Genomic DNA, 18,424 nt, shown 5'->3' with positions numbered 1-18,424 from the left:
GCCGAGTTGCTTGAGAGCAACTGCAGCAGTGGCTGTTTCGATTCGACAGTCTGCTGGTTTAGTTATGGACAATACGCTAGTGGTTATGGTTCCACATGCAGTGGATACCTTGTTGAATCGGACGAAGACACAGCACTTGACTAGTGCTCGGTTGTCAGGGTATGAGCTTACGTTGTTAGCAAGCCATATGCACATCAAGAGGTGCAATACCCTAAATCCGGCTACGTTATTGCCGATTTCGCTTGAGACAGACGATAATAGCGAAGAGCAACACGATTGTTTCTTGAGAACAGAAGAAGAGACGAAAAGGAGGATAGATTTAAGAGATACTCCTCTTCCTGGTTGTAATGATGCTTTGTGGGTTGATGGCTCGTGTTTTAAATTACCAAATGTCGATACCACTGCAGCATATGCCGTGACGACTTTACATACAGTTGTCGAAGCTGCACGTATCCCACACAATTCCGTGCAAGCGGCTGAATTAATTGCACTTACGAGAGCATGTGTGTTGGCGAAAGGGAAACAAGTGAATGTGTATACTGATAGTCAGTATGCATTTGGAGTGGCTCATAGCTTTGGACGATTGTGGCGTGAACGTGGATTTTTGACATCGCATGGGACAAAGATCCAGCATGGGCAGCTGGTGAATGAACTTCTTGAATCTCTTACGCTACCTTTGCAAAGAGCGATTGTGAAATGCAGTGCCCATAAGAAGATTACAGATGATGTTGGTCGTGGTAATGCGTTTGCGGATGAAGTTGCGAAAGAAACTGCTAGGATTGTGACAAGTCGAATGTATCTTGTTGGTCCAGCGAGATGGGTTCCAGAGAAGAGCATGTGCGAAGACACTATTGAAAGCGTGAAGATTATCCAGAGTGAGGCCACAGAGAAAGAGTTGGATGAATGGAGAGAGAGTAAGGGTAGGTTGGATTCGAATGGTTGTTGGACTGATTTGTCGGAACATCAAAGATGGTTGCTGCCAAACGCGTATGTGCTTCCAGTTGTTACAATGGCGCATGGATTGGCACACATTAGTGTGAAAGGGATTTGCAAGTTGTTGGCTCCTGTTTGGCAGAATGTGGGAATACCCAGATGTGCAGAGAATTTGGTCAAGAATTGTATGGTGTGTTTGATGCATAATCCTGGCAAGGGAACCCCAACACCAGCTGGTCATTTTGCTCCTCCTACGTATCCGTTTGAGGCTTTGCAGCTAGATTTTATCCATATGGAAAGGTGCAACAACTTAAAGTATGTGTTAGTGGTTGTTTGCTCTTTTTTTAGATGGGTAGAAGCTTACCCCCTTAAGGACAACACTGCTTTGTCCACAGCGAAAGCCTTAATCAAAGAGTTTTTTCCGAGGTTCGGTTTGCCGAGAATCATTTGGAGTGATAACGGAAGTGAGTTTGTGGGTCAAGTGACGAAGAGAGTGTGTGATGGTCTCGGAATTAGGCAGAAATTCCAGGCTGCAAATCATCCCCAATCAGCTGGTTTAGTTGAGTGCTATAATGGCACTCTGAAACTTAAGTTGGCCAAAATTCAAGAGAGCACTGGTTTACAATGGCCAGATGCTTTGTCATTAGCACTTTTGTCCACCCGAATGACTGTGCATTCACGAATGGGTTTGAGTCTGTATGAAGTTGTGTTTGGTCGCCCGGCGAATGTTCGGGGCGTACCAAGACCGACGAGGTTTAGTGACCTCGAATACCCTGTTTTGCTTGATTACTTGCGTGAATTGACAACTAAAATGAGTGTTTTACGCCAACAGGTACAGGACTCTCTTCCACAAGCTACAGAAGATCCAGGCCACGCCTTAGAACCTGGCTCGTGGGTCTTCATTAGGAATTTCCAGCGTACGAAGAACAATCAGCCCCGCTGGACTGGACCCTTCCAGGTCTTTCTTTCTACGAGATCTGCGGTGCGAGTACGTGGGAAACGCCACTGGATCCACGGCTCCCACACGAAGAAAGCACCCTTACCTTTGCCGTATGATAAGCGGGTTTAAGATGGTCTCGCAGATTCTGAAACTCAGACAATCCCGAAATTTGTAACGTTCAGTGATGCTCGTTTGATTGGGACTAGCTCAGAACAGGAAAGCGATCATTTTTTGCAAGCATCAATACCTCCTGCAGATCGATTGGACACTACCGAGCCTCATCTTTTGTTTGCTGATCAAGAGTTACCTGGAAGAAATAGATACATTTTGAGATTGAGAACTAAGGACAAATAAAAAATTAATAAAGTTGATTTTTTTAATGTTTGCAGTTTAACTCTCCACCAAGGATATACATATTTTTGTTTTTCTGAACTGCCATCCGGTTCTTGCTGCTAGGGTCGCGTTTGCTACCAGTCTTGGGAGTGTAAGTCTGAGACACTAGGTCTTGGGTTCTGTTGGTCCGAGGCAGTCTTCCTGGGTGCAGCAGAGGCACTCTCAAGCAGAATCAACCAACCACCGCGGCAACTTTAGTTTAGGATGGATTTCTTTGAGTTGGAGAGACCTGTGCAGACACTGACTTTTAGAAAACTCATTTGCAAAATAATGTCGAAGAAATGTTTTCTGATACCATGCATACTTTTGCTATTGAGTTTCGTAATTTTCATAGTTGGTTATGTAGCATTTGTTTTTAAAATGACGTCTAATTCCACTGTGCAACCTACACCTTCACCTACTGTTTCCTCTCATTCTTTCCACCCTTTGCCTGAATATGAGGTAGTCAGACGTAAGGAATTTTCTAATAATTCCTTCATACAGCTTTTGCACCAGCATCAGTTAGTGATCAATACAACAAACTGCTGGATTTGTGGTTTGATGCCTCATACAACCGATAAAGGAATTCCTTATCTGGTCTTGCCCTTTAGTTTGAATGGTTCGATTCGAGCTTATAGAACCATGTTCATATATGCCCACAGTGTTGACCCCTTACGTTCACCGAGAGATAATCCGAAGAATAGTCCTATAGCTAGAGGCACAGTTGACATGATTAAAGGGACTAATGCAGTAGAGACTATTCCGAAAGATGAAAGGCAACCATATAGTGATTGGAACGTAACTGGATATGGAGTTAGTCTGAGTATTAACCAGCAAGCGAAAAGTCCTCAACCGATCTGGATAGTGCCCCATAAGGGCTACTATTGTTTGCAGGGCAACGGTAAGAATCCGAAGGCTCAGTTGGGGAAGAGCGTTTGCGCTGAGACTTATGTGTTTCCGTCTCAGTCTTCTCCAGCGTTCATAGCTGCTAAGGGTACTTACTTTGTTTGTTATGACTAAGCGTATACATGGTTGCCCGCCGACTTTTCAGGCACATGTTTTGTTTCCTTTCTGTTACCCCCCACTTTTACAGCTGCGGCAGATTACCACAAGACGAGAATTGCTAGGTGTCTTTAACCAAGAAGACACTGCAGGACAAGAATTGGGTGATTTCTTCAAGGGTTTTCTGCCGTTCTGGGGACCTATGGCTAACAGTAGGAACATTCGTCAGCTTACGAGAGTGGTTGAGTCCACCATAGTGGAGACCGCCGGTGCCCTTGGTAACTTGACTGCTGAGCTCCAGTCGGATAGACTTATGACACTTCAGAATAGAGTTGCCCTAGACGTTATTCTGGCAGATCGAGGGGGAGTTTGTAGATTGATTCAATCGAGCTGCTGCGTTTTTATTCCTGACAATGCTCCGTCAGTCTTCCAGGCCATTTCCAAATTGTACTAAATCTCCGATTCTGTCCATCTGGACAAAGGGGATTGGTCTTTGATGGGATGGTTATGGGGATTAATATCCACTTGGGGTTGGAAGATTCTGATGGTCATTGGTGTGGTCTTGGCGATTCTGTTCATGTTTTGTCTCTGTGTACAGAGTGCTCCGGCTATTTGTGGCCTGTGTGCTACTTTGTGCGTACAGAAACCTGTCCGGAGAGAAATGCATAGTAATAAGATGATGCTACAGCAACATATCGATGACTTGATGAATATAGATCTGGATTCAGATTAAAATGGGTCTGGGTTTATTGCCTATGATAGGGCAAAAGGAGGGTCTGTGGTTCCGTGGTCCGAATTGGGTTCGATAGTTCCGAAACCCGATTTATAAAGATTGTCAGAAATGGACGATCTTGGTGTCAGCAGACCGCAAATGGCGAGTGTAACGTGTCTGAGTGTTTTTGTATGAATCAATATAGGAGAACACTCTGCATTTGAGGATTTAGTTTGAACCCTCGGGTTCCATTTTGTATGTGGCAGCCATCTTGTATGGTTGCCCTAACATAGGCCCTATGACTACGGCCGAACGAGTCCTTGACACGTACGCCTAGCTGACTTCTGGTTGACCTGGCTGAACTGACTCCTCGCCTGGGGCGAATCCCGCTGAGCCAGTTCCTTGTTCAGCAGCTGGCCTGATAAAGATCAAAGAGCAGGACGTGCCCTGACTTTATGGCACACCGTTCCCACTCCCCTATCTCCTTTCCATCTGTTTCTGCCTTTCCTTTACGACATGTTCATCGATCTGGGTTGAAGGTTTTATGGTGGGTTTGTCCGGCCTGATCGAACAGGAAACTTAGCATATGTGTGATCGTTTTGGTGGGCTGGACAACGGAAAGTGGGATTAACTTTGACTGTCATGATTCGCTACTTTTTGAAATACTACTTGTTCATTGGTCAGTTTTGTAGACACCAAATGTAAATTGTGATGTTGCCAGAGGCGTAATTTTTGGCATAAAAGACCGAGTTTCGTTCATTGAGATGGTGCAGTCTCTGTCGAACTACCCGTGTGTACTTCGTAGACCCCTGTCCCTGGTTGCAACCAATAAACTTTGGTCTTTGACGTCCTCGAGAAGTATCCCGTGTCTCTGTTTGCCAAGACATGGGAATCCGGGGTCTTTGGGTGTTGTCCTGACACCGCTGGGTTATTGTAATAGTATCGGTTCTGAGAAAACCCAGTACCTCAATAGTGTCATGCTTCATCATTGGAATCCTCTCCCCACCCATTGCAATGCCAGTGAGGCGGACTCAACATCCTCAAAGACTGTAATGGAAGGAGGGAGTTCTTAAATAAATCTTACCGGACAACACCGAAAAAAAGGGATCCAGACTGAGATTCAAAATACCTTAGTGTTCCTAGGGTAATGCCTTTATTCAGCAGGACACTATGTATGAATATAAAACAAATCTGAAAGGGTAATGGAAGACAATGACTTATACCCATTTCCTATCTGCCAACATGTTTTTGCCCATCTATATTAGTCTAAACTGTCTGGGGCATTCTTCAGGGCAAGTGGATCCCTATTGGTTGTTATGTGAACGTATTTGTAAATGTTCCAGAGCGTGAGGCTATCATATTAGATAACTCAAGTAAGTCCTACCTGATACTTGATGAATAAGAACTTGATGCCTAACTGGGAAATATAATAAGACAAAGATGTGAAAAATTAAACTTGATAGGAAAATGAAAATCTTTCTAACAATACCTAGAATTAATCAGGAGACATCAAGTCTTCTGGATATATTCATGAGTAAAGGCGGTGGTCATGCAAGTGCTCTTTACCGGCACTCTTTTGTCTATGGAGAATTCCATGTGAACTATAGTGGTATTACCAAAGGGCCTACTTGAACCTGTCATTAGGCTAACTCATTAAAACTCTGAAACTTTTTTTGGGGGGGGATTGTTCTTCTGTTTCTTACCCTGATGTTAAGTGGATACTGACATCCTGGTCACAGAGGGGGGTGGTGTCCTTTGTAGTCACACACTTCCAAAGAATGGGATAACATAGTTCACCTTACTATAAGGTATTCAAAAGTTTATAAATGTCTATGACTTTGAACTTTTTCTCATCATGCATTTTAAATTATACATGTACAAGAGAGAAAGTAAGATGATAGATCAATTCTCCATATGTACTGTATGCATAATATGTGGAGTTATGGAGATTGGAGGTATGACTTTCCAATTCCCTATACCTGTGAGATGGGGGACAAGACTCGAGCCTCTTATGCAAGGGGTCCTATTGTGAGCCAAAATCCCAATTGGGCTAGACTTAGTGTTTGAAGCTGCCCCATGGGATTTCGTCATTCAGCCCAAGCAGGTCTGTGGATAGTCTGACAGATAGTAGACACATCAAGTAAAGGTCCACTCATAGCTTTGCGGGTCTGTGCAAATTTTCTAGCACACATCACTCCATGTCACTGTCTTTGTGGCCGTTCTCAATGTAGTATTGTGTTAGCTTAGTTGCTTCTCTCTTACATCAGATTGTGCTCCAGTGCTCTGATATTCTAATGCTCGTTGTCATCCCCACATACAGGAGATTACATGGACATTTTATTATGTATACACCATAAGAAACACAGGGGTCTGTTAGCTAACTATTAGAGCTATGCTATCACTACGGAGTCACTTATATTATGTATACCACATTTTTTGTATTACAGTTTGAAAGGTGTTTGATTCTCCAGAGTGATCTGAGGCCTACATCAATCTTTTGACCTTTTTGGTCAATGGACATGCATTGCATTTGCCGTATGGTCAATGTGCTGAAGGTGGTGGAAGGTTCCACAGGGCAGTCTGAGTATTTTTTTCTGTGCCATTTTAGGTTGTGTTTGCACTAGCAGGTCTTTTATGCTGGTTAATCTCCTAAACAAGAACATAGGTTTCTCAATTTTGAGGCCGCCTGTCTGTAGCATTTTCCAGTTAGTGTTCTTGATTTTCTGGAAAGCACATGATAGTGTGTTATAGGTGGACACACAGATTAACCAGTCACTATCCTGTCGCAGCCACATCTCTTGAAGCAGGTTCCTTTTTTTATTTAGTGCTCTTTTGTCTGCCACCTTAACCACTTTTTTGGGGTAGTTCATTTCTAAGAGTTTGGTGTACAGTTTTTTAGGGTGTGTTCTGTATTCTTCTTTCTCAGTGCAATTGTGTCGTAGCTGGAGAAATTGTCCCACTGGAAGGTTTTCTCTCAGACTGCAGGGGTAGAAACTTTCAAACCGCAAGAAGTTATTGCGGTCTCTTGGTTTATAATATACTTCAATAATCTACATTCCAAGTCTGTTTTGTATGATCAGGTCTAAAAAAGGGGAGCTTGCTGCCTCCCAATGTAATTGTAAATCTCAGGTGAGGGTCAAGGGCATCCAACCAGTTTTCAAAGATAGTGGCTTCAGTTGTTGTATCCCTCCATATTTCCAAAATGTAATCTATATAACATTTCCAAAGTCTTATGTGTTTTTGGTACGGGTTGAGCTCACTTTTAATTAATTTGGCTTCAATAGAGTGGGCATACAGGCAGTCTAGACTAGGAGCAAATGTGCTCCCCATAGAAGTACCATGCACCTGGAAGTAGTTTTATCCCTCAAATTCAAAAAAGTTTTGTGTCAGTGCTAAGTGTGCCAGATCCAGTACATATTCCCATGGGGTGATAGAATCCCACTCTGTTGTGTAAAGGATTCTTTCCACTACTTGTAGTGTGGTTTTCTGGGGTTCAGTATCAAAACTGATGAGCAGTTCTTTTGACGTATCAAATGGAAAGTCCTTTATCAAATCTAAAACATCCTTCGTGTCCTTTAAATAGATTGACATTTGCTTGACCAGTGTTTTTTAAAAAAAAATTGTGAGAGGGGCTCTAAAATACAGCCTGTCCCCAAGACTATTGGTCTTCCTGGGGGTGGAAATTTCTGTTTATGCACTTTTGGTATTGTAGAGAAGTAAGGTATTCCTGGTACTTTCTGAATAAAAAAATCTGCCTCATGTTTCATAACCCATCCATTCTCCGGACCCTCATTCACTTTAAAGGCTACTTCATATAGAACTTAATTTGATGGGTCCCTTCTGAAGTTCCGTGAATTCTGAACCCGTTTTATAAATGTCATGGTTTAGTTACAAATTTGATAGTAGCGAACCGTAACTAGCGAGTACGGCAAGTACGAGTGATTTCGTCATGTTTGACCAATGGATTCACTGTGTATTTAGGGATTTCGTTCGGAACCCTGGGTTCCATTTTGTGTATGGCAGCCATTTTGTGGTTGCCCTCACATAGGCCGATGACTACGGCCGAACGAGTCTTTAGTACACGTACATGTTAGCTGACTTCTGAATGACCCGAGTGAACTGACCTCCTTGCCTGAAGCTGACCTTGCTAAGCCAGTTCCTTGCCCGGTAGCTGATCAAGAATTGAGGATCAAAGCACAGGACATTGTAGAGATTTTTGCACACACACACACCCCTTATCCTGCTTCTTATCTGTTTCTGTTTCTTCTTTTATGGTCTATTTATGATATGGGTTGTGGTCTTTTATTATGGTTCTGTCCGGCTTGTGCAAGAAGGAATGTTGGGCTTTCCCGCGTAATTAATGGTGGGCCGGATACCTGAAAAGTGGGTTTGTCGTCATGCGATACCTTTTGTAATGTTACCTATGATTGGACAAATTGTAAATAGTGAGTGTTTGTCGGCAGGATGTGATTTTCGGCATAAAAGAGGGTGACTTGCCTTACGAATTTGAGCAGTCTCCTACAAATATACTTGTGTTGTACTTCGTGGATTTCTGTTTCTGGTTGCAGCCAATAAACTCGATCTTTGACGCCACCGAGAAGTATCCAGTGTCTCTGTATTCTAAGACAGGTGAACCTGAAGACTTTGGGCGTGCCCCTGGCGCCGCTGGGTTCTAAAACCCGGTTCTTCAGTTGGCGCCCATCGTGGGGCGACTTCAGCGGTACCGGTCCAAGCCTGAAGATCGTGAGGAGCTTCGTGAGGAAATTCTGGAAGAGGGCCCCCACTTCCTCGACCCCGGTATGTCGAACGTGGACTGAAGGATTTTGCTGTGAGGCTTCCTGTTTTCCGATGGCTACGAAGGACTACTGCCCTGACTGTCGCCCTGTCTTGGACCCTTTGTGACGTTTTGTATGGCGAGACGATAGACGGGTCTTCTGGTGACGTGACAGATACCTTAGTTAAGTATAAGTGGGTCGCTCCCAGTCCTTTGTTTTGGGTTTTCCCTGGGTCTTTGATTTGGTACTTGCAAGCACCAAAGCCGAGGGACTCGTACATTTACGAGACTATCGCTTTTGATAATCCCTTGAAGTTTGAAGCTAGATTAGTGAGCGAAGATGCCTGGTCTTAGCAAAATTAGGAATGAGTTTTGTTGTAGTTGTAACAGAGATTCCCGAATGGAGGACTCGTGTCCGATAGCTCCGGTTGGAACTCCGACTTATGAGCTCTACTCTAAACATGGCGTGGGCCCCATTACGTTTAATGAAGTATGGGTCTGCTATAATAGGAAAGATGGTGTCTTAAAATGGCCACATCATGGTAGTTTCAAATCAGATATCTTAGATAATTTGGAAGTTAAACTATTTAGGAAGAAAGCCAGGCCGGCGATGTTTGACTCTTTCCGCCTTTGGCGTAAGGAAGCCAAAGAGCGAGAAATTAAACAAGCTAAAAGAGATAAGAGAGAAAAGGGTATATCGATAATGCAAGCTGCAACGAAGGACTCTGAAAAGGATCCTTTGTCACATTTGTTGAGATTACCACCCACTTATGTGCAGAGTGCTACGGCACCTCCGCAACCTCTAGTTGTTCAGCCTCCCGTTGTTGCTCAGCTGCCAGCTCCTCTTCAGCTGGTTCCTCCTCCTCTGGCGCAGCCTCATCTAGGGCCGCCGACTTTGCTATCAGTTCTGCCTCAAACTCCTTTGTATTCTTCTCCTGTACTTGCCACTTCTCCTGCTACTACTCCTACGTTTGTTTAATCTCAGAATACTTTGTCTCCTGTCCTTATGACAGCTTCTCCTTCTGTTCAACAAAGAATGACTGATACTGTTACTGGTCTTTTGTCTCTTTTCTTTGGGTCATTGAGTGTGACCCCTGTTTCTGCGCGTAAACAATTACGTAGCCAGCATCCTAGTCCAGAAGAACGGGCAGTGTTAGATCTTTTGGCTCGTAGATGGGTTTAGAATACTTTGAGATATAATCTAGAGTCAGTTATGGATGTCTTCCAGCAATGGGAAGCACCGAAGCAAAGGTACGTCTTCAATGTTATGTGTACTTTCCTCCGTGAGTAATGGGAAGATAGTGAGTTGGGTCAGATCCCATTGGAGTTACTTAATGTACAGTCCGAGTTTGCGAAAGGGACGATAGTAGGTCCCGATGTTGAGAAAGCAGATGCAACGTTACTTGCGTTTAGGATAGGCATGGGCGGAAAATCCGTTCCGCTCGCGGATTTTGCGGATTTTCGGGAAATCCGCAATCCGCGAGATTCGCGAATCTCCCGCAAAATCCGCAAATCCGCGAGCAGCGGATTTTGCTCGCACTGCTCGCACTGTTCGCGTGAGTTCGCGCCCCGCGAATAAGTGCAAAATTGCAGAAATACGATCTTAGCAAAACTGAAAGTAACTACTTACCAGGTTCAAAAGTTCAGGCTCATCATTAGTAGCCATTTCCTGTAGTGCTTCCTGAGGGGCCCCTCCAGAGTTCAGTTGCCAGTTGCAACTATTATGTGACCCTGCTCTGAACCTCAGAATAGTTACACATATGCCACAAAGGTCCTGAATTACAGCTAAGGGAGACAAGCAGGAGCCAGGCTGGAAGTTAAAATCCATTAATCAGCCCCTAATTCATTATTGTCAGTTGGGGCAGGGCAGGTGTTGTAACTAATTTTGCAACAATGAAAGCACTTAGCAAGTGCAAAAGATCACTAATCAGGGCACACTAAGGAAGCAGGTGCCAGCTAAAAAAATATTCTGTGACACATTAATCAGCCCCAAATTAATTCAGGTCACTTGAGGCAGGGAAGGTGTGCTTTGCTTTGCCGAAAATAATGTACACTGGACAACCAGAGGGTGTGGTGATGAAACAGAGGGTGGCATGGGTGGGCCAGAGGGTGGCATGAGTAGTCAGAGAGTGGCAGTGGTGACAGAGAGTGGCAGTGATGAAGAAGAGTGTCCCAAACAGGCTGGACACGTAGAAACAACAAGTTCGCGAAACTTGCGACCCGACAGGTAAGTTCGCAATTTGCGACATTGTACAAAACCCTCGCGAACTGGCAGAAACCCGCGCAAACACACAAAAAAAAAAAATCCGCAAATTCGCGAGAATTCGCGGATTTTGCGGATTGCGAATCCGCAAATCCGCAAAATTCGCGAACGCGAGATCCGCAAAATTCGCTCATGCTTAGTTTAGGAGCGAGTTTCCTTCTCAGTCACTGTTTGAGCCTGATCCTTCTGTTAGGAGAAAAGTGAAGCAGTACCCCATGAGAGAAGTTCCTCCAGTATGGCGTGAAGCGGTAGCTGCTGGTCTGAACAATATTCCCCCAGCTGTAGAAGCTCATTTTCAGCATGTGTGGGTACATGTTCCGTGGAAGAGAGCTGAAATTTTGGCTCTTAAACAGACTCTACCTGATCCCCGTAGGAATCCTGCAGGGTATTACAAGGAGTTGTCACAGACAGTTGACGCATGCATCATGAATTTAGCTGACATAGATATGTTGTTGGGTAACATAGTTCCTCAACCTTTGTGGGCGAAGATTCGTCAAGAGAATCATGCGCAGGAGTTAGGTGATACATGAGCGAATAATGTTGCTGCGGATGGTAGACAGGTTGATGGAGCTAAGCCTGAGCCTTTAGTTGCGGAATTACCTGGCAGGATTATCAATCCAATGAAGACGATGATGCCTGCTATGCGAGTGAATTGGGATAAGTTAGCTGCATGCAAACAGAAGAAGGATGAAAGTGTGTCTGATTTCTTCACTAGGTTTGAAGAGACGTTTATCGATCACAGTGGTCAAGATATGAGTACGGAAGGTGGCCAAAGGTTGTTTGTGGACAAGTTTGTTCATAATTTGCTTCCCGAGTTGTGTAATAAATTGAAAGATTCTGAGAGTTCATGGGCTGTTTCTTCGTCGGCCCAGATATTGGCGACTGCACAATATTACGAGAATAGAGATAAAGATGAGAAAGAGAAAGCAGAGAAAAAGACTAAAGATTTAAAGATGAAGGTTCTTTTGCAACATGGCTATCTGCCTCGTTATAATCGGCGTGAGTTTCAACAACCTCAAAAGTCTCTGAAATGGTCCCAAAGGCCCGAGTCTTTTCAGCAGAGTGTTCCAGTAGGCCCTAATCAGTGTGCGTATTGTAAGGAAGTAGACCACTTCAAGAATAGGTGTCTGATTCTGCTACAGCGTGCGAATGGTGTGTCTGGTGTGAGAGGTCGAGGTGTTCAGCAAGTTCCTAGAGGTAGAGGACGTGGTGTGTTCCCCCAGAATGGACGATCCTTTCCCCCACAGAATTCTATGAATTGTTTTGATCAACAGAATGTTGCGTCTGGTCAAACGACTCAATACTATGCTGATGATTACTATGTTGAGAGTGAGAATGCTGACGGTAATGATTGCTAGGTCAGCCATAGACAAGGAGAGGGAGTAGTGTCAGTTCCAGTAGATCAGAGTGTCCCTTATGTTGAAGTGATTACATCAGGTGTGTCAGAGCCCTTTCTGTTGGATACTGGTGCAGCGAAGAGTTCTATCATGCACTCTAAACTCCCTGGCGCACCTTTGACGAATGTTTCAGTAGGTATCTCTGGCGCCCCATTTCGTAATCCAGTTTCTAGTCCCTTGTCTCTTTCTGTTGGACCTTGTGAATTGGAAGCACCCCTCATTCTGACGACAGGTTGTGGTGAGAATTTGTTGGGTTTGGATTTGTTGAAGAGATTGTATGCAACATTGCATTGTTCTCCTTTGGGAGTACAGCTTACATTGGGTAAGAGAGTGATCTCTCCGATGTATTTGTCTAAAGATCGGCTTCCATTGGAATTGCGTTCTCTCCCTGATACTCTTTGGGCTACTGGTCCTAATGATGTGGGTCTTTTGGAGATTCCACCTTATGTTGTGACGCTTAAAGCGAATGCTAGATTGCCACATATTCCCCAATATAGGATTTCTAGTGATGGTGAAAGAGCGCTTTTAGAGATCATCTATGATCTGATTGAGAAAGGTGTGATTGAAGAAACGAGAGGTAATGTGTGCAACAGTCCGGTTTTGGCAATCTTGAAGCGTACTGACTCTTCTCAACCGCCTGTGAATAGGTTTGTGATCGACCTTCGAGAAGTGAATAAGATTGTTGTACCGCAGTTTCCTGTTGTTCCGGACATTACTGCTTTATTGACTATGATCCCTGCTTCAGCTGCCTGGTTTTTGGTTACCGATCTGAAGAATGCTTTCTTCAGTATCCCAATTGCCGAGGAGAGTAGAGATATTTTTGGCTTCTCTTTAGGAGGCCGAAGCTTCCGGTTTAAACGCGCTCCTCAAGGCTATTGTGAAAGTCCATCCATCTATAGTCAGGCTTTGAAAACGTAGCTTGATACGATTGTCTTGCCTGATGGTGCTGCTCTTATTCAGTATGTGGACGATCTGTTAGTTGCTGCTGATGATGAAGAGATTTGTAAAGAAGCTACTCTTTCTTTGTTGCGACATTTGTCTGATCTTCATCATAAAGTGTCACCTTCGAAGTTGCAGTATTGTCGACAAGAAGTGACCTACTTAGGTCATCTGTTATCGAATCAGGGAAAAAGGTTGACTCCAGAACGAATTCAAGCGATTGCGCAAATGCCTGTGCCAACCACACAGAGAGAAGTGCGTGCTTTCTTGGGTATTACCTCGTACTGTAGACAATGGATTCCAAACTTTTAGTTACTTGCGAAACCTCTGTTTTCACTTACTCTTAAGGATACTCCGAATCCTCTTCCTTGGTCTGACGAATGTCAGAAGAGTTTTTCTGAATTGCGGGATGCATTGTGTTCGGCTCCGGTGTTGGGTACTCCCGACCACAGTAAGCCTTTTACACTCTATGTTCACGAGAGAGAGGGTTGTGCATTGTCAGTTCTGACGCAACAGTTTGGTGACAAGCAGCATCCATGTGCGTATTTCTTGTCGACTTTGGATCCGGTAGCGAGAGCATTGCCGAGTTGTTTGAGAGCTACAGCGGCAGCGGCAGCGGCTGTTTCTATTCGACAGTCTGCTGGTTTGGTGATGGATAATACGTTGATTGTGAAGGTTCCACATGCAGTGGATACTTTATTAAACAGAACCAAGACACAGCACTTGACTAGTGCGCGATTGTCAGGTTACGAGTTTACGCTTTTGGCGAGTCATGTGCACATAAAGCGATGCAACACGTTGAATCCAGCTACGCTGTTGCCGATTTCTGTAGAGACAGATGTTCAGGAACAGCATGTTTGCTTTCTTAGGACAGAGGAAGAAACGGAGTGTAGAATTGATCTGAAAGATACTCCTCTTTCGAATTCTGATGGTACCTTATGGGTAGATGGTTCATGCTTTAAGCTTCCGAATGGTGATACGACTGCAGCATATGCGGTTACGACTTTGCATACGATTGGTGAAGCTTCACGTATACCACAGAATTTGGCTCAAGCAGCAGAGTTGATTGCACTGACGAGAGCGTGTGTGTTGTCGAAAGGAAAGAGAGTGACTGTGTATACTGATAGTCAATATGCGTTTGGTGTTGCCCATAGTTTTCGGCATTTGTGGAAGGAACGTGGATTCCTTACTTCCCATGGTACAAAGATTCAGCATGGACAGTTGGTGAATGAACTTCTTGAGTCACTTACGTTGCCGACGCAAGTTGCGATCGTGAAATGTAGTGCACATAAGAAGGTTACCGATGACGTTGGTCATGGTAATGCCTTTGCGGATGAAGTAGCGAAAGAAGCAACAAAAGATGTGACGAGTCGAATGTATGTTGCAGGTCCAGCTAGATGGGTTCCGGATAGAGGAATGTGTGAAGATACAATAGAAAGTGTGAAATCGATTCAGGTTGAAGCTACTGAGAAAGAATTGAGTGTGTGGAGAGAGAGTACGGGAATGTTGGATTCGACTGGTTGTTGGATTGAGTTGTCAGAACATCAGCGATGGTTGTTGCCTGATGCGTATGTGCTTCCAGTGGTTACGATTCAGAAAAGTAGGTGGTGATGGACAGAGTATCTGAATTAAGCAGACCACTCCTACCCAGTCCAAAGATCAGGGCTTGATCCATCACCATTTTTTAGCTCACTGCACCATCCCAGCTCAGAACCTGGCTACATGCAAATTAGTCTGTCCCTGGCCCAGTGCATCATGGGAACAGGGCAGACCAAACTACCAAGCCAATTCTTTTAATGGAAAGGAAACAAGCTTCCGGGGAGCAGTTTCTGGCATTACAGCCATCTTCGGCCCGGCTTGCTTGAATCCTGATGGTGCAGTGAGCAAGGGACTCACATCTTAACATACCATTCCACGCTTATGGTGGACAAAACGATTCAGAAAAGGGGGTGGTGATGGACAGAGTATCTGAATTAAGCAGACCACTCCTACCCAGTCCAGAGATCAGGGCTTGATCCATTACCGTTTTTTAGCTCACTGCACCATCCCAGCTCAGAACCTGGCTACATGCAAATTAGTCTGTCCCTGGCCTAGTGCATCATGGGAACAGGGCAGACCAAACTACCAAGCCAATTCTTTTACTGGGAAGGAAACAAGCTTCCGGGGACCGGTTTCTGGCATTACAACCGTCTTCGGCCCGGCTTGCTTGAATCCTGATGGTGCAGTGAGCAAGGGACTCACATCTGAGCATACCCTTCCACGCTTATGGTGGACAAAACGATTCAGAAAAGGGGGTGGTGATGGACAGAGTATCTGAATTAAGCAGACCACTCCTACCCAGTCCAAAGACCAGGGCTTGATCCATCACCGTTTTTTAGCTCACTGCACCATCCCAGCTCAGAACCTGGCTACATGCAAATTAGTCTGTCCCTGGCCCAGCGCATCATGGGACCAGGGCAGACCAAACTACCAAGCCAATTCTTTTACTGGAAAGGAAACAAGCTTCCGGGGACCGGTTTCTGGCATTACAGCCGTCTTCAGCCCGGCTTGCTTGAATCCTGATGGTGCAGTGAGCAAGGGACTCACATCTGAGCATACTCTTCCACGCTTATGGTGGACAAAACGATTCAGAAAAGGGGGTGGTGATGGACAGAGTATCTGAATTAAGCAGACCACTCCTACCCAGTCCAAAGATCAGGGCTTGATCCATCACCGTTTTTTAGCTCACTGCACCATCCCAGCTCAGAACCTGGCTACATGCATTTGTAAGTTGTCGGCTCCAGTATGGGAGAATGCTGCAATTCCTAAGTGTGTGGAGAATCTGGTCAAGAATTGCATGGTTTGTCTGATGTATAATCCTGGCAAGAGAACCCCAACTCCAGCTAGTCACTTTGCGCCTCCGACGTATCCGTTCGAGGTGTTGCAATTGGATTTTATCCACATGGAGAGATGTAACAATTTGAAATACGTCCTGGTGGTTGTCTGTGCCTTTTCAAGATGGATAGAGGCTTACCCCCTAAAACATAATACTGCCTTGTCCACAGCTAAAGTCGTGCTCAAGGAATTTTTCCCTAGGTTCGGTTTGCCAAGGATGGTGTGGAGTGATAATGGAAGTGAATTTGTGGGCCAGATTATGAAGAGAGTGTGCGAGAATTTGGACATTAAGCAGAAATTCCATGCTGCATATCACCCCCAATCAGCTGGTTTAGTCGAATGCTATAATGGCACTCTGAAGCTGAAATTAGCCAAGATTTAGGCGAGTTCTGGTCTCCAATGGCCCGATGCTTTGCCGTTGGCACTTTTGTCATCTAGAACTACGAAGTTTAGCGAGATTGAATATCCTGTGTTGATTGATTACTTGCATGACCTGACGGCTAAATTGCGTGTATTACATTAACAGGTTCATGATAACCTTCCACAAGCAACTGAAGATCCAAGACACGTCATTAATCCTGGTGACTGGGTTCTAGTGAGAAATTTTCAATGGACCAAGAATGATCAGCCCCGTTGGACAGGACCACATCAGGTGCTCCTGTCAACACGAACATCAGTGAGAGTCCACGGCAAGATGAACCGGATCCACGGTGTACATTGTAAGAGGGTGCCTTTACCTCTGCCGTACGACCAGTGGGTCAGTGAAGGTGTTGGCGATTCAGAGACAGAAACAGTGCCGAAATTCATGCCGTTTAGCGACGCACGTTTGGTTGGAACAAGGTCTAAGCGAGAGGACGACGATATTTTGCAAGCAGCTGTGCCTCCTTCTTTGAGATTGGACACCACTGAGCCTGAGTTGTGGTTTCGAGATCAAACTGTGCCTGGTAAAGGCCGCTATAATTTGCGACCAAGAAACAATGGACTAATAAAAAAATAATTCCTTTTTGTTTTTGAAAACTGCACTCTCTCATCCGAAAAGCTGTTTTGGTCTATTTTTCTTTTTCGAACCGCCATCCGGTTTCAGCTGTAGGGTCGCGGTATCAAGACTTAGAGTGGAAAACCGTGTAGACGTAAGGTCAACGGTTCTGGTTTGTTCTAGGGCGTTCCCTGGACTTACAGAAGCACACCTGAGCGAAGAGAACCACCTGCCGCGAACAGCACGGTTAGAGGATGGAGTTTTTTGAGATCGAGAGAGTTGTTGCAGAAATGAACTTTAAGACGAAACTGTGTAAATTGATGCGTAGCAAATGTTTTTTAATAACGTGTCTTTTGGTATTTCTTAGCATGACGTTGCCTTTGGTGGGCTGGATTGTTTTCTCTACCCAATTGACATCTGCACCCACTTCCCAACCTATGTCTTTTCCTACTACTACTTCTTTGCATTCTTTTCATACTTTACCTGAACATGAACTGGTTAGGAGGACAAAGTTTGTTAATAATTCCTTTGTACAGCTTCTGCATCAACACCAGTTGGTAGTGAACACCACTAATTGTTGGGTGTGTGGTCTTATACCACATACTACGGATAGGGGTATTCCTTATTTGGTTCTGCCATTCAGTTATAATGGGTCTGTATGGGCGTATCAGACGATGTTTATTTATGGCCACAAAGTCTATCCCCTGCGTTCCATGAAAGATAACTCGAGTAATAGTGCCTTAGTGAAGGGAATAAGAGATATGATCAGAGATATCGATACATATGAGACTATTCCTAAGGATGAGGCATTAGCTTATATCGGATGAAACGTGACTGAATATAGTGTTAGTCTGAGTGAAAAGCAGCAACGGAAAAAGACACCTCCGATTTGGATCGTACCCCTCGTGGTTATTTTTGTCTGCAAGGTAATGGCAAGAATCCGAGAGCTCAATTGGGGAAGAGTGTTTGTAATCGGACGTATGTGTTTGCGTCCAAGACTTCCCCACTGTTTTTAGCGGCTAAGGGCATGTATTTTGTCTGCTATGATAGAGCATATACATGGTTGCCCCCTGATTTTTCGGGAACATGTTATGTTGCGTATTTGTTACCCCCTACATATACTGCTGCTGCAGATTACCACAGAACAAGAGTTGGTAGAGGTGTCTTCGATAAGGAAGATACTGCTGGACAAGAATTGGGAGGCTTTCTCAAGGGTTTCCTGCCGTTTTGGGGACCTATGGC

The sequence above is a fragment of the Lissotriton vulgaris genome, chromosome 5, assembly GCF_964263255.1.
Source record: "Lissotriton vulgaris chromosome 5, aLisVul1.2, whole genome shotgun sequence".
Lineage (NCBI taxonomy): Eukaryota > Metazoa > Chordata > Amphibia > Caudata > Salamandridae > Lissotriton > Lissotriton vulgaris.
Note: the sequence above shows the minus strand (reverse complement) of the source record.